Source organism: Phyllobates terribilis, unplaced genomic scaffold (genome assembly GCF_046119375.1).
Source record: "Phyllobates terribilis strain yellow unplaced genomic scaffold, ASM4611937v1 Scaffold_5__5_contigs__length_657084704, whole genome shotgun sequence".
In the NCBI taxonomy this organism is placed as follows: domain Eukaryota; kingdom Metazoa; phylum Chordata; class Amphibia; order Anura; family Dendrobatidae; genus Phyllobates; species Phyllobates terribilis.
The window spans coordinates 118812582-118830355 of record NW_027362765.1 but is presented as its reverse complement, the minus strand read 5'-3'; positions in this window follow the sequence as shown (position 1 = coordinate 118830355).

The window sequence follows — 17774 nt, the reverse complement described above, 5'->3', positions numbered from 1 at the left end:
TGTGCAGTGCGTTTTTACTTGTGTGAAAGAAGTGACATGGAAAAAATGCTTTGCTGGTTCAAAGCCGCAAGAAAAAAAGCAGGTATGCAGGAGATTTCAGAAATTCACTTTGCCGGTACAGGACAGCGCAGAGTTTATTACCAGTGAAAATCGCCCTGAAAAAAAAAAAAAACGCAGCAAAACTGCAATTTGTGACCAAGGAAGGAGAGTCGTCCCAACGTCTGTCTTTTCTGAATTGTGTACCATAAGGTTCAGCATGAGGTTATGAGGTTCTGTAGCAGCCGAGTGCACTAAGATGTTCTGCAGCAGCCAAAGTGCAAGTTCTAAGGTTCTCCAACAGCTGTGACGTGTTATGAGGTTCTGCAGCAGCTGTGCGTTATGAGGTTCTGCAGCGGCTGTGGTGTTCGTTATGATGTTCTGCAGCAGCTGTGCTTTCTGAGGTCCTTCAACAGCGGTGGTGTGTATTTAGAGGTTCCGTGGCAGCTGAGGTGCAAGTTCTGAGGTTCTGCAGCAGCTGAGCTGTTCGTTATCAGGTTCTGCAGCAGCACTGGTGTTTGTTATGAGGTCGTGCAGCAGCCATGGTGCGAGTTCTGAAGTTCTGCAGCAGCAGTGGTATTCATTATGAGGTTCTGCAGCAGCTGAGGTATTCGTTATGAGGTTCTGCAATAGTTGTGATGTTTGTTGGTTCTGCAGAAGCTAAGGTGCAAGTTATGAGGTTCTGCAGCAGCTAGGATGTGTGTTAGGATGTTCTGCAGAAGCCACGGTGCGTGTTCTGAAGTCCTTCAACAGCTGTGGTGTGTATTATGAGGTTCTGTAGCAGCTGACGTGCAAGTTCTTAGGTTCTGCAGCAGCTGGGGTGTTCGTTATGAGGTTCTGCAATAGTTGGGGTGTTTGTTATAAGGTTCTGCAGCAGCTAAAGTGCAAGTTCTGAAGTTTTATAGGAGCTGTGGTGTTCATTATGAGGTTCTGCAGCCGTATTGTGCTTTATAAGGTTCTGCAGTAGTTGTGGTGTTCGTTATTCGATTCTGCGGAAACTGCTTTGTGCAATATGAGGTTCACCAGTAGCTGTGGTGTTCATTATGGGGTTCTGCAGTAGCTGTGGTGTTCATTATGAGGTTCTGCAGTAGTTGTGGTGCTCGTTATGAGGTTCTGCAGTAGCTGTGGTGTTCCTTATGAGGTTCTGCAGTAGCTGTGGTGTTCATTATGAGGTTCTGCAGTAGCTGTGGTGTTCCTTATGAGGTTCTGCAGTAGCTGTGGTGTTCGTTACGAGGTTCTGCAGTAGCTGTGGTGTTCGTTATGAGGTTCTGCAGTAGCTGTGGTGTTCGTTATGAGCTTCTGCAGTAGCTGTCGTGTTCATTATGAGGTTCTGCAGCAGCCAGGCTGCATGTTTTCAGCTTTGGCCGTTATGTGCGTAATGGGTTCTGCAGCAGTTGAAATGTGTAATATGAGGTACTGCAGCAGCTAGGGCACAAGACTGTATAATTAATCTTTTGCACTTTATGTCAATCAGACATTGAACTTTCTGCAGTAGTGATCTGTTTCCAACAACTTGTGCAGGAAGAGATAAGCGGTGCCCGTCCATGCCACTCTCTGTATAATACCTGGCATTGGATGCTTGGACAATTATTCGGTGAGGTTTATTACAATGTTCTGTATACACAGAGGGGCCACGAGTGTGTGTCCTCACTGTCACACTGTATGCACCATGTAACCAATCAGATTTCATATTTTATCTTTCTAGTGTAGGTTAGAAGATAAAAACTGACTTCTAATTGGTTGCTACACCTGTCATTCTGTGCTGTATATACAGACCTGTCATCAGTATATATCCTGCACATTACTCAGGTACTTACATATGGTGAACAGCATATTACATGGCATCAGTTTATTTCTTGTCCAGTAATTTTCATCATTATTATCCGTGACTCATAACTTATGATCTGTATTTCTGATATGTTTCCCTTTTTATTTATTCTTAGACTGAATTGCGATGAGAGCCGGGTGTGGTTCTTGTGCTGTGTACGGAGGACAGATAAGTGACTCAGCCGATCCGCTACGTCTGCCGTCCTCGCTCGCTTTCGTATGTACTCTGTAATGTTTCTCACAATGTGTCCTTCCTGAGAACGGTAATGGAGGGTGTATCCAGACTGTCCTACAGGGCAACTCCACCTGTCAACTATGACCCTGCCCCTTATTATGTTGTATTATGGCAATATCCTGACCTGTACAGCCTACGATTTAAGCGAACCCATCTTAGATCACCAAAATACGGTCATGCAATAATCTAGTGGCCCCATATGCATTGGCCCGAGTGGGGTCATGATGCATGGACTGGCCACAGGTCTCCTGACCCAAACTTGACAGTCTCATACTGTATATGCCTATGAAGCTGTCGAGACCCTCGGTCGGTCCGTACATCACGGTTTGTACACAGACAATGTTACACGGAAGTTTGACAAACCTGCCGATTTCTTCGGGACTGACTGACCATCTGATGTGTGTGGTGGTGTCTTCCGACTCTCCCCTGATATCATTTGTCAAGGGAGAGAATTGCAATTTCAAGGCCCAATCCTTTTATTTTCAGGGACGAAAAACCTCTGGCAGGGGCTTCTCCTCATTAAAAACATCTAAATGCTCGACCAATCCCATTGTGTGGGGAGGATGGGAGCTGTCAGCTGTCTGAACGTTCATCCTATCTCGTGTATGGCGTTATTTCAGTCCACTATAACAACAGTGTTTTTGGCTTTTGCACCCAGAGTATGACTGTCCCAATGAGGCGTCAGTAAGATGGATATTGTCATAGTCACATCCATTAACCCCTTCGCCCCCCAAGGCTGTTTTCACCTTCCTAACCAGGCCAAATCTGACCAGTGTCACTTTATGAGGTAATAACTCTGGAATACTTCAAAGGATCCCCCTGATTCTGAGATTGTTTTTCCGTGACATATTGTACTTCATGATAGTGGTAAAATTTGATTGATATTTTTTGAGTTTATATGTGAAAAAAAATGGAATATTGGCAAACAATTAAAAAACTTAATTTTTGTGTCCTTAAATCAGAGAGTTATGTCACACAAAATAGTTCATAAAATAACATTTTTTTTTGTTAGGAAGTTATAAGGGTTAAAAATTGACCAGCGATTTCTCATTTTTCCAACAAAATTTACAAAACCATTTGAAGTGACTATATGACAGAACATACCCAAAAGTGACACTATTCTAAAACTGCACCTCTCAAGGTGCTCAAAACCACATTCAAGAAGTTTATTAACCCTTCTGGTGCTTCACAGGAATTTTTGGAACCTGGAAGAAAAAAATTAACATTTAACTTTTTTTTTCACAAACATTTTACTTCAGGCCCACATTTTTTTATTTTCACAAGAATAACAGGAAAAAATGCACCCCAAAATTTGTTATTCAATTTCTCCTGAGCACGCCAATACCCCATATGTGTGGGAAAACCACTGTTTAGGCGCCCGGCAGGGCTCGGAAGGGAAGGAGCGCCATTTGACTTTTTGAATGCAAAATTTGCAAGAATAATTAGCAGACGCCATGTCGCATTTGGAGATCCCCTGATTTGCCTAAACAGTGGAAACCCCCCACAAGTGACACCATTTTGGAAACTAGGCCCCTCAGGGCAGGGAGCTTATCTAGATGTGTGGTGAGCACCTTGAACCCCCAGATGCTTCACAGAAGTTTATAACAGAGTTGTGAAAATAAAAAAAAATCACATTTTTCCAACAAAAATATACTTTTAGCACCAATTTTTTTGATTTTCCCAACGGTAACAGAAGAAAATGAAACCCAAAATTCATTGTGCAATTTCTCCTGAGTATGCAGATACCCCATATGTTGGGGTAAACTACAGTTTGGGTGCACGGCAGAGCTCAGATAAGAAGGAGTGGCGGTTTGGAATGTAGACTTTGATAGAATAGTCTGTGGGTGTCATGTCCCATTTGGAGAGCCCCTGATGTGCATAAACAGTGGAAAACCTCCACAAGTGATCCCAGTTAGGAAACTAGACCCCTGAAGGAATTTATCTAAGTGTGTGGTGATCACCTTGAACTCACAGGTGCTTCACATAATTTTACAACGTTAATCTGTGAAAATGGGAAAAAAATATTTTTCCCACAAAAATGTTGTTTTAGCCTCCAATTTTTTTCATTTTCACTAGGACAGCAGGAGAAAATGGACCCCAAAATTTGTTATGCAATTTCTCCTGAGTACGCCGATACCCCATATATGGGGTCAAAAAATACTTTTGAGGCACGGGGGAAAGTTCAGAAGGGAAGGAGCGCCATATTAGAGTTCATATTTTGCTGGACTGCTTTGACGATGCCATGTCACATTGGCAGAGCCCCTGAGCTGCCAAAACAGCAGAACCTCACATAAGAGACCCTATTTTACAAACTAGAATTCATCTAGGGATGCAATGAGCATGTTGACACCACATGTGCCTCACAGAGTTTTATACCAATGGGCAGTGAAGAAAGAATAATTACATTTTTACCACCAAAGTTTTGTTTTTAGCCCCAGATGTTACATTTTCACACTAGGAAATGGATAAAAATGGCACCAAAATTTGTCCCACAATTTCTGCTGAATGTAGAAATATCCCAAATCTGGCTGTTCAGTACTACTTTGCCACACGGCAAGGCTCGGGAGTGCTATTTGCCTCCTGGAGCGCAGATTTTCCTAGAATAGTTTGTGGACTCCATACACAGAGCCTCTAAGTGCAAGAAGAGCAAAATCCCCCCTCAAGTGACCCCACTTAGAAAATTATACCTCTTTGGGAATTTATCTACAGATGTGGTGAGGATTTTAACTCCATGGGTCTTTTCCAGAAACAAGCAGCAGTGGATGTTGCTGAGTAAAAATTGCAAACTGCCGTTGTAGTGACCAGTACATTGTAGTGACCAGTACGTTATGCTCAGCTCATGCTTCTGGAGACATGCACCTGTAAATTAGGCGGGCTCTCATCGCTACACAAATGCCAAAAAGTGGACACTAACTGCAGTTTAGGCACACTGGGGCTCAGAAGGGAGGTGGGCATTTGGATTTGGGAGCACAGAATTTTCTAAATTTCTTTTTGGGGAGCAAGAGCCATTTTGCTTTTCCAGAGCCTTTGTGCTATCAGTAACGTGGAAGTCCCCTATATTTCCGTTAACAGATGACAGACCTGAGTGGGGACTTGCATTTTTGTGGATTGAGTCGAAGCTTTTATTGTGATCTAAAATGTTATGTAAAATATTCCCATTTATCCTGTGCTCTACGCTGAGCACTGATATTGGGGTTTCCATTTAAATCTCTGAGTGACGTAATTCAGATGAAACCCCCGAGGGAGCAATTCACTATAGTGAGGCAGCAGAGTTACTCTGGAGACCTTTGTTTTCAGAGGTGCACAAAACTGAGGCCAACGGCACTTTTATGCACGCCTAATAAAAAGACGGACACCGTGGGATCACAGGCCAGATGGCGTCTACAGTGCCTCCATCTGCCTCATTATATGGAATCATCTGCCGGAGGCTCCTTCTGAATCACTTATTTCAGAGATTTACACGGAAACCCCAGTGTAGAGCGCAGGATAAATGTGAGCCGAGCCATACTGCGATCTTTGGGAGGCAGCATTGTAGCGCTGGCGTCCCTGCCCTCTGCTAGGCAGGGACGCTGCTCCCCTCACCGCTCTGCTCCGTGCCCGGCGTCCTCTCCCCGCTCTGCTGTCAGCGCGCGCTCCTTCCCGGCGTCCTCCTCCCGCTCTGCTCTCAGCGCGCGCTCCTTCCCGGCTCCTGTGCTTAGGGCGCGCGCGCGCGCGCTCCCCTCCTCTTAAAGGGGCCGCGCGCGCCGTCCTAAGGAGTCCCCGGCCAATGGCCGGAGGACTTCATCATATATAAGGCACCTCCTCCAAAATGGAGGTGCCCGAGCAATGTTGTTTGCACCTGTGTCTCACCTGTGCTTCAGCCCTCAGGTCCCGTTGCCAGTTACCTGCCAGTTTCCTGCTAGTTACCTGCCAGCTACCTGCCTGCTTGCCTGAGGTCCGACGGTCTGCCTTACTACTCCTGTCAGTCTGTCTAAAGGACCAGCCTGCCCGCTCACCTGGGAGCGCACATCAGCTACCTGCCTGCTTGCCTGAGGTCCGACGGTCTGCCTTACTACTCCAGTCAGTCTGTCTATGGACCAGCTTGCACGCTCACCTGGGAGCGCTTCTCCGTTATCTGCCTGCTTGCCAGCCCGGAGGCTCCGTTGTCACGTGCTGTGACCACCAGCTATCTCAGAGACTCTTGCCCGCTCACCTGGGAGCGCATCTCCGTTACCTGCCTGCTTGCCAGCCCGGAGGTCCCGTTGTCACGTGCGGTGACCACCAGCTATTCCAGAGACTCTTGCCCGCTCACCTGGGAGCGCTTCTCCGTTACCTACCTGCCTGCCAGCCCGGAGGTTCCGCCGTCACGTGCCGTGACCACCTGCTATTCCAGAGACTCTCGCTTGCTCACCTGGGAGCACACATCTACCATCTGCCTGCTAGCCTACCCGGAGGCTCTGCCATCACAGGTCGTACCTACCCCTTACCCAGAGACTGCCCTGATCACTTGCCGTAACTCCCTGTCCGTTCACCCAGAGACTGCCACCCGCTCCCTTACAAGGGCCGCCCCCTTGTATAGTAGCTCAGAGGTTCCGCCTCCCGGACCCGTTACAGTTTGTTCGGGCCATGGAACCCGGTGGCACCCAAGCTCCCTCGCTCACGGACCTGTGTCATGAACTGTCCCGTCAAAGGTCCCAACAGGAGTCCATCCTGGGTCACCTGCGGAATGTCAATACTCGCCTGGACACTCTGACTGCACCACCTGCAGCCACTGCCAGTACCATGACTCGCAACCCGGCAGCTCCGCTACCCACTAATACCATGGTAACCTATCCCGGTCCCCGGCTGTCTGCACCTCCTCGCTTCGGAGGCGACTCCGTCCAGGCTCGGGGCTTCATAAATCAGTGCACCCTGCACTTTGAACTTTTGTCCCATCAGTTTAATTCCGACCGGGCCAAAATTGCCTTTATCATGTCCCATCTCACCGGGGAGGCCCTGGCCTGGCTAAATCCTCTATGGGAGAGAGGAGACCCCCTGGTGTCCAACTTGCCTGCTTTTCTCTCGGCTTTCCGGAAAGTCTTCGACGAACCCGGACGGAAGACCTCATCCGCATCCTCTCTGCTACGCCTCCGTCAGGAGGGTCTCACCGTGGGCCAATATGCCATACGGTTCCGCACCCTTGCCTCGGAGCTGGCCTGGGATAACGACGCTCTGGTATCCGTCTTCTGGGAGGGTCTGTCCGGTCGTATTAAAGATGAACTTGCTGGTCGGGACATTCCTACCTCTCTCGATGATCTAATAACCCTTGCCACCCGGATTGACCTACGGTTCCAGGAGCGTGCCAAAGAGGTCACCCGTGAGAGAAGGATTCCACGTTTAGCTCCTACTTTCCAGAAACCCGTCATTTCCTCCATCTCTCCCCAGGTACACTCTCCTGAGCCTATGCAGGTCGACCAGACCAAGATGGTCAAAACCCGTCAGGACTCACGCCGTGCCGAGGGGAGCTGCTTCTACTGTGGCAGTAAGGAGCACCGGATCCGTGCCTGCCCGGAGAGGTCGGGAAACGCCTGTGTCTAGGTTCGCTCAGAGAGGTCCACCTAGACAAGAATAAATCTTCTCCATCCCTGCTGTTGTCAGTTTCGATCATCTACGGGGAGAACCGTTATTTCGAACTAGCCCAACTTGACTCTGGAGCAGCCGGGAACCTTATTTCACAGTCCCTGGTTGAGAAATACCGCATCCCCACCAAACCTCTGGCTGTACCCTTGTCTGTCGCTGCCGTGGATGGGGGCCTCTTACCTCGCCCCATTCAACTCATCACCGAATCCATTACCCTGCAGGTGGGAATGCTGCATTCTGAAAGTATCTCCTTTCATGTTCTGCCTGGACTCTCTCACGCCCTCTTGCTAGGTCTGCCCTGGCTCCAGAGACATGCACCCGTGCTAGACTGGCAAACCGGAGAGGTCCTTCGCTGGGGACAAGACTGTCATAAAACCTGCCTGGTTCCCGTCCATCCCGTCCGTCCCTCTCCTACCCCAGCTAATCTACCTGGACTTCCGATTCCTTATTGGTCTTATGCAGATGTCTTTAATAAAAAGGAGGCAGAGACATTACCACCACATAGACCATACGACTGTCCCATCGATCTGCTACCCGGTACTACTCCTCCCCGTGGGCGTATCTATCCTTTATCCGCTGCTGAGACCCGGTCAATGTCCGAATATATTGAGGAGAATCTGGCCAGAGGATTCATCCGGAAATCTACCTCCCCGGCGGGAGCAGGCTTCTTTTTCGTCAAAAAGAAGGACGGCTCTCTCCGTCCCTGTATAGACTATAGAGGCCTAAACCTGATCACGGTGAAGAATAAGTACCCCCTTCCGCTCATTCCAGAATTATTTGATCGCCTGAGGGGGGCTAGGATCTTCACCAAACTGGACCTTCGTGGGGCGTACAACCTGGTTCGTATTCGTCAGGGGGATGAATGGAAGACGGCATTCAACACCCGGGACGGCCACTATGAATACCTGGTAATGCCCTTTGGTCTCTGTAACGCTCCTGCCGTCTTTCAAGAGTTGGTCAATGACATCTTCCGGGACCTTCTCTACTCCTGCGTAGTGGTGTACCTGGACGACATCTTGGTCTTCTCTCCGGATCTCCAGACTCACCGGAGGGACGTTCGTCAGGTCCTGCTCAGGCTAAGGCAGAACCATCTCTACGCTAAATTTGAGAAGTGCCTCTTTGAGCAGACCTCGCTTCCGTTTCTGGGCTACATTATCTCTCAGACCGGCCTACAAATGGATCCTGAGAAACTGTCTGCCATCGAGAAATGGCCCCGACCGGAGGGGTTGAAGGCCATTCAGCGATTCCTGGGCTTCGCCAACTACTACCGCCTCTTCATACCACACTTCTCTTCCCGGACGGCCCCAATTTCTGCGCTCACCCGTAAAGGTACTAATCCCAAAGAGTGGCCACCCGAAGCAGAGGAGGCCTTTCTTTCCCTTAAACAGGCCTTCTCTTCCGCCCCGGTGCTGCATCGCCCAGATGGCAACAAGCAGTTCTTCCTGGAAGTTGACGCCTCCTCCTCTGGAGCCGGAGCGGTACTTACTCAAAAATCATCTTCCGGGAGGATGGTAACTTGTGGCTTCTTCTCTAAACTCTTCTCCTCCTCTGAGCGCAACTATTCCATAGGAGACCGAGAGTTATTGGCCATCAAACTGGCATTGGAGGAGTGGCGTTACCTGCTCGAGGGGGCTCTTCACCCGGTAATAATTTACACTGACCACAAGAACTTGGCTTACCTCCAGCATGCCCAGAGACTTAACCCGCGCCAAGCCCGGTGGTCCTTGTTTTTTGCTCGTTTTGATTTTGTCCTTCATTTTCGCCCGGCTGACAAAAACGTCAAGGCGGACGCCTTGTCTCGGTCCTTTCTGGTGTCTGATCTCGAGGAGGATCCGAAACATATCATCGATCCCGCCAGAGTAATGCAGGTGGCTCCCGTGAGTCTAAATCGTCTTCCTCCTGGTAAGACGTTCGTACCAGTACCTGATCGGGAGAAGATCCTACACTGGGGTCATTCGTCTAAACTAGCTGGCCACGCCGGTCAGAAAAAGACCCTCCAGCTTATTACCCGGCACTACTGGTGGCCTAACCTGCACAAGGATGTAATAGACTTTGTTTCTGCCTGTGTGTCCTGCGCCCGCAACAAAGTTCCGAGACACCTGCCGGCCGGCCGCCTCCTACCTCTGCCAGTACCTGCTGCCCCCTGGCAGCATATAGCGATGGACTTCATTACTGATCTACCCGTCTCTGCCGGTTGTACGGTCATTTGGGTGGTCGCTGACCGCTTCTCCAAGATGGCTCACTTCATTCCACTGCCAGGTCTTCCGTCTGCACCCGAGCTGGCTAAAGACTTTATCCGCCACATCTTCCGTCTTCATGGCCTGCCCCGTCACATCGTGTCGGATCGTGGGGTACAGTTCACTTCCCGTTTCTGGAGAGCCACTTGTAAATTGCTGGACGTCACCCTGGACTTCTCCTCCGCTTACCACCCACAGTCTAATGGTCAAGTGGAGCGGATCAATCAGAACCTGACCAGTTACCTTCGGCACTTCGTTAATGCCCACCATTCTGACTGGGTGGATCTCCTGCCATGGGCCGAATTCTCGTACAACAATCACGAGAGCGAGTCTTCCTCCAAATCCCCGTTTTTTGTAGTCTACGGTCAGCATCCTCGGATCCCGTTTCCCGTCTCCACCTCGGCGGACAATCCGGCTGCGGAATCTCTTGTTAACAAATTTTCCTCCATATGGGAGAGTACCCGGTCCGCACTCCTTCTGTCATCCGAGCGTATGAAAAGACACGCTGACAAAAAACGTCTGGACCCTCCTCAATTCCGCCCTGGGGATAAAGTCTGGCTCTCGTCCAAATATGTCCGGCTCAAGATCCCTTCCTATAAGTTAGGGCCTCGGTTCATCGGCCCACTGGAGGTCATCAGTCAGATCAACCCGGTGGCCTATAAATTGAAACTCCCGGCCAACTTACGGATCCCTAACTCCTTCCATGTGTCTCTCCTCAAACCTGTGGTGCTTAACTCTTTTTCCAAGTCTACAGGTACGCCTCCTGCTCCGGTTTCTGCTGAGGACGAGTTTGAGGTAGAGAACATTCTTGCCACCAAAAGGGTAAGAGGAAAGACCTTTTTTCTGGTAGATTGGAAGGGGTTTGGTCCTGAGGAGAGAACGTGGGAGCCCCGGGAGAACATCCATGCCCCTCTCATCCTAGCTAAATTTCTGTCTGGCCTAAAAAAGGGGGGGCCTAAAGGGGGGGGTACTGTAGCGCTGGCGTCCCTGCCCTCTGCTAGGCAGGGACGCTGCTCCCCTCACCGCTCTGCTCCGTGCCCGGCGTCCTCTCCCCGCTCTGCTGTCAGCGCGCGCTCCTTCCCGGCGTCCTCCTCCCGCTCTGCTCTCAGCGCGCGCTCCTTCCCGGCTCCTGTGCTTAGGGCGCGCGCGCGCGCGCTCCCCTCCTCTTAAAGGGGCCGCGCGCGCCGTCCTAAGGAGTCCCCGGCCAATGGACGGAGGACTTCATCATATATAAGGCACCTCCTCCAAAATGGAGGTGCCCGAGCAATGTTGTTTGCACCTGTGTCTCACCTGTGCTTCAGCCCTCAGGTCCCGTTGCCAGTTACCTGCCAGTTTCATGCCAGTTTCCTGCTAGTTACCTGCCAGCTACCTGCCTGCTTGCCTGAGGTCCGACGGTCTGCCTTACTACTCCTGTCAGTCTGTCTAAAGGACCAGCCTGCCCGCTCACCTGGGAGCGCACATCAGCTACCTGCCTGCTTGCCTGAGGTCCGACGGTCTGCCTTACTACTCCGGTCAGTCTGTCTATGGACCAGCTTGCCCGCTCACCTGGGAGCGCTTCTCCGTTATCTGCCTGCTTGCCAGCCCGGAGGCTCCGTTGTCACGTGCTGTGACCACCAGCTATCTCAGAGACTCTTGCCCGCTCACCTGGGAGCGCATCTCCGTTACCTGCCTGCTTGCCAGCCCGGAGGTCCCGTTGTCACGTGCGGTGACCACCAGCTATTCCAGAGACTCTTGCCCGCTCACCTGGGAGCGCTTCTCCGTTACCTACCTGCCTGCCAGCCCGGAGGTTCCGCCGTCACGTGCCGTGACCACCTGCTATTCCAGAGACTCTCGCTTGCTCACCTGGGAGCACACATCTACCATCTGCCTGCTAGCCTACCCGGAGGCTCTGCCATCACAGGTCGTACCTACCCCTTACCCAGAGACTGCCCTGATCACTTGCCGTAACTCCCTGTCCGTTCACCCAGAGACTGCCACCCGCTCCCTTACAAGGGCCGCCCCCTTGTATAGTAGCTCAGAGGTTCCGCCTCCCGGACCCGTTACAAGCATGAACAAATCAACAGCAGGTGAAGAATAGGTTTTATTTATTTTTTACGCCGTTCCTCGTGTAAGTGATTAGATGACCTTTTTCTTCGGGTCTGTGCGATTACAGCGATACCAGATCTATAGTGGGTTTTTATGTATGGCTGCTGTCACACACTAAAAGACCCTTTTTTGTGCAAAAAGTATTGCCATATTTTTAGAGCTATAATTTTTCCATATTTCTGCCGACAGAGTCATGTGATGGCTTGTTTTTTGCATGACGAGTTGACATTTTTATTGGTATCATTTTCGGGCACATGACATTTTTTCGTCACTTTTTATTCCGATTTTTGGGAGGTAAGCGAAAACCAACAATTCAGAAATTGATTTTTTTTTTTTTTATGCAATTCCGCCTGTGGTAAAATTGATAAGGCAGCTTTATTCTTTGGGTCAGTACGATTACAGCGATACCACATTTATATAGTTTTTTTATGTTTTGGCGCTTTTACACAATAAAAACTCTTTTGTATAAAAAATAATTTTTTTGCATCGCTTTATTCTGAGAGCTATAACTTTTTTATTTTTTGGCTGATGGAGCGTTTTCAACAATACGATTATTATTTACATTAATCTTTTTGAGGCTATGTGCCCACGATGCAGAAATGCTCAGGATTTTTTCCTGAGCGTTTCTGCATCTCCCTGGCAGAAAAAACGCATGTGGATTGTACATGCGAATTGTACATGCAGATTGTACATGCGGATTGTACATGCGTTTTCCTGCCAGGGACATGCGGATGTGAAGCGTTCTTCACATGCATTTCCGCATGCGGATTGACAAGCGCTTTCCAAGCGATTTTAGCATCACTTGGAAAGTGCTTGTCAACTTGGTCACACTATATAAATCCATGCAAACGACATGGATTTATATAGTGTGACTGTAAAAGAATGGTAAAAAATAAATATATACTTACCCTCTGATGGCCCCCGGTGTCTTGCTTCCCTCCGTTCTCCCTTGCTGGCAGCGGTACACTGAAAGACCTGCCGACGTCAGCGTTGCGTGACCCGTCACATGACTCTGACGTCTGCGCAGGTCCTTCAGTCCATCGCTAGCTGCCGGCATGAAAGGACGAGTGCAGCGGGGGCCGCCAGAAGGTAAGTATCATATTTATTTTTTATTAAACTGGGTACCATCCGCACATTAGAACGCGTGCATTCCGCATGTCCTTATATAGTGAAGCGGAATCCATGCGTTCTAATGCAAGTCAATGGTGGCGAAAACGCTGCACTTCAGCAAAATAATTGGTAGTGCTGCTTTTTTTCCGCAATGATAATCCGCAGCGGAAATTTCCGCAGCATGTGCACAGCACATGCGAATTATCATTGGGGAACATGACAGGCCTTCTACCATGCGTTTTTTAAGCGTTTCTGTAGCGTTTTTGCCACTGCGGCAACGCTTAAAAAACACATCGTGGGCACACGAATGCCAAGAGTGTGCAAAGCAGTCATCAAAGCAAAAGGTGGCTACTTTGAAGAACCTAGAATATAAGACATATTTTCAGTTGTTTCACACTTTTTTGTTAAGTATATAATTCCACATGTGTTAATTCATAGTTTTGATGCCTTCAGTGTGAATGTACAATTTTCATAGTCATGAAAATACAGAAAAATCTTTAAATGAGAAGGTGTGTCCAAACTTTTGGTCTGTACTGTATATATACACTGCTCAAAAAAATAAAGGGAACACTCAAATAGCACATCCTAGATCTGAATGAATGAAATATTCTCATTGAATACTTTGTTCTGTACAAAGTTGAATGTGCTGACAACAAAATCACACAAAAATCATCAATGGAAATCAAATTTATTAACCAATGGAGGCCTGGATTTGGAGTCACCCCCAAAATTAAAGTGGAAAAACACACTACAGACTGATCCAACTTTGATGTAATGTCCTTAAAACAAGTCAAAATGAGGCTCAGTATTGTGTGTGGCCTCCATGTGCCTGTATGACCTCCCTACAACGCCTGGGCATGCTCCTGATGAAGTTGCGGATGGTCTCCTGTGGGATCTCCTCCCAGACCTGGACTAAAGCATCTGCCAACTCCTGGACAGTCTGTAGTGAAACATGACGTTGGTGGATGGAGCGAGACATGATGTCCCAGATGTGCTCAATCGGATTCAGGTCTGGGGAATGGGAGGCCAGTCCATAGCTTCAATGCCTTCATCTTGCAGGAACTGCTGACACACTCCAGCCACATGAGATCTGGCATTGTCCTGCATTAGGAGGAACCCAGGGCCAACCGCACCAGCATATGGTCTCCTAAGGGGTCTGAGGATCTCATCTCGTACCTAAGGGCAGTCAGGCAACCTCTGTCGAGCACATGGAGGGCTGTGCGGCCCTCCAAAGAAATGCCACCCCACACCATTACTGACCCACTGCCAAACCGGTCATGCTGAAGGATGTTGAAGGCAGCACATCACTCTCCACGGCGTCTCCAGACTCTGTCACGTCTGTCTCATGTGCTCAGTGTGAACCTGCTTTCATCTGTGAAGAGCACAGGGCGCCAGTCGCAACTTTGCCAATCCTGGTGTTCTGTGGCAAATGCTAAGCGTCCTGCACGGTGTTGGGCTGTGAGCACAACCCCCATCTGTGGACGTCGGGCCCTCATACCACCCTCATGGAGTCGGTTTCTAACCGTTTGTGCATACGCATGCACATTTGTGGCCTGCTGGAGGTCATTTTGCAGGGCTCTGGCAGTGCTCCTCCTGTTCCTCCTTCACAAAGGAGGAGGTAACGGTCCTGCTGCTGGGTTGTTGCTCTCCTATGGCTCCCTCCACATGTCCTGGTATGTGCTCCATGCTCTGGACACTGTGCTGACAGACACAGCTACTCTTCTTGCCACAGCTCGCATTGATGTGCCATCCTGGATGAACTGCACTACCTGAGCAACTTCTGTGTGATGTACTGTAGACACCGCCTTATGCTACTGTACCTCTAGGGGTGAGAGCAATGGCAAAATGAAGAAGTGACCAAAACAACAGCCAAAAAGGATGAGAACAGAGAATTGGTCTGTGGTCACCACCTGCAGAACCACACCTTTATAGGGGGTATCTTGCTAATTGCCTATCATTTCTACCAGTTGTCTGTTCCACTTGCACAACAGCAGGATAAATTGATTCACAATCAGTGTTGCTTCATAACTGGACAGGTAGATTTCACAGAAGTGTTATTGACTTGGAGTTACATTGTGTTGTTTAAGTGTTCCTTTTATTTTTTTGAGCAGTGTATATATAGTTGTGCTCAAAAGTTTACATACCCCGGCAGGATTTTTTCTTTCTTGGCCTTGTTCCAGAGAATATGAATGGTAACAAAAAAACACCATTCCTACAGTAAAGCACGGAGGTGGATCGCTGATGTTTTGGGGATGTGTGAGCTACAAAGGCACAGGAAACTTGGTAAAAGTTGAAGGAAAGATAAATGCAGCACGTTATCAGAAAATACTGGAGGCAAATTTGTACTCATCAGCCCAGAGGCTGCGCATGGGACGTACTTGGACGTTCCAAGATGTTCCAACATGACAACGATCCAAAACACAAGGCCAAGTAGACCTGTCATTGGCTACAAAAAAAACAAAGTGAAGGTTCTGGAGTGGCCATCTCAGTCTCCTGACCTCAGTATCATTGAGCCACTCTGGGGAGTGGCGCAGTTCAGGCTAGACAGCCCAAGAATTTACAGGAACTGGAGGCTTTTTGCCAAGAAGAATGGGCAGCTTTACCATCTGAGAAATAAAGAACCTCATCCACAAGTACCACAAAAGACTTTAAGCTGTCATTGATGTTAGAGGGGGCAATATACGGTATTAAGAACTGGGGTATGTGAACTTTTGATCAGGGTCAATTGGAGGTTTTTTGCTGTCATTAAGATTTAAAAAGAGAAAACACAGTAGTTTGACAATAAATGACTTCACCCAACTAATAACCATGAGTGGAGAAAAAGTTTTTTTTGTTATCATTCATATTCTCTGAAACAAGGTCAAAAAAGGAAAACTTCTGCCGGGGTATGTAAACTTTTGAGCACAACTGTATATATATATAGTGTAATGCACAGCCCATAGTAATCCATATACAACCCCTGGCAAAAATTATGGAATCACCGGGCTCGGAGGATGTTCATTCAGTTGTTTAATGTTGAAAAAAAGCAGATCCTGTGATGGCACAAAACCAAAGTCATTTCAAATGGCAACTTTAGGGCTTTAAAAAACACAGAAGTAATCAAGATAGAAAATGTGGTACTCAGTAAGGGTAATTTTTTTCAGACCAAGCAGAGGAAAAAAATTATGGAATCACTCAATTCTGAGGAAAAAATTATGGAATCATGAAAAACAAACCCACAAAAGAACACTCCAATACATCACTAGTATTTTGTTGCACCACCTCTGGCTTTAATAACAGCTTGCAGTCTCTGAGGCATGGACTTAATGAGTGACAAACAGTACTCTTCATCAATCTGGCTCCAACTTTCTCTGATTGCTGTTGCTAGAAAAGCTTTGCAGGTTGGAGCCTTGTCATGGACCATTTTCTTCAACTTCCACCAAGATTTTCAATTGGATTGAGATCCGGACTATTTTCAGGCCATGACATTGACCAGGGGTAGTAGTATAATGCACAGCCCATAGTCATTCATGTAGTATAATACACAGCCTATAGTCATCCATTCAGTAGTATGGCCACAGGCACCGTGCACTCACTGATTTAAAAAAAAGATTATACTCACCTTCCCTGCGCTCCCCTGCCGCGCAGCGTACTCTGCTGAAGCCGGCAGCTGACTGCAGCGTGCAAGTGCTGGGAGTGCATGATGTCACTGCCACGCGCCCCCGGTCACGTGCACGCCGACGTCAGCTGCTGGCCTCTGATTTCCCGCCAGCGTGTATTGCCGAACGGACCCGATGGGTCTGTGCACAGCAATACACTTCAGCTGAATGTGGGTCCGAGGATGCACATCTAGCTGAAGTATTTGCTGGCATCAGCTGTCCTCTCACCTGCCGAGCGGCTACAGCTGCGACAATGGTCATTACGGCCCTGGTTGTAACCATGGTTACCTAAGTTACTGCAATGCCCTGCACATGGGGTAAGCTACATAGCGAATCAGAAGAACTATACTACATTTCTAACTGGAGTATTATTATTATTATTATTATACATACTACATATTGAAATAGGATCTTGGAGATGGGAATGCCCATTTAAGGAGTCTGGCCTAGGGGTCTATATTTGTTTAGGGTTCTGCTCTGAGGTCTATATTTATTTAGGGGTCTGAATCTGTATTTGTATAGGGGTCTGTATTTAGAGGTCTTATCTGGGGTCTGTATTTAGATATCTGTTCTGGATGTATGGATCTGGTCTGGGGTCTGGATTCAGGGTTCCCATGTAGGGTCTTGATTTAGGGTTCTGGTCTAGAATCTGGATTTAGGGTTCAGGTCTAGGGTCAGGATTTAGGGGTATAGTCTAGGGTCTATATTTAACGGTATGGTCTGGGGTCTGGATTTATTTAGTGATCTGGTCTGGAGTCTGGATTTAGGGATCTGGTCTAGGGTCTGGAATTATTTAGGTGTCTGGATTTAGAGGTCTGGTCTGGGGTCTATATTTATTTAGGAGTCTGGTCTGGATTTATTTAGGGGTCTGGTTCTGGGGCAGGTACAACTTTTCGCGCACCGCTACACATGCCCTCAGAATAAAAAATTTATTCTAAATCGCCAGCATTGCCTCGGTATATCTGTGATTTGTCACCACTATTTTCAAATGGTGCTGAAGTTGGTTTC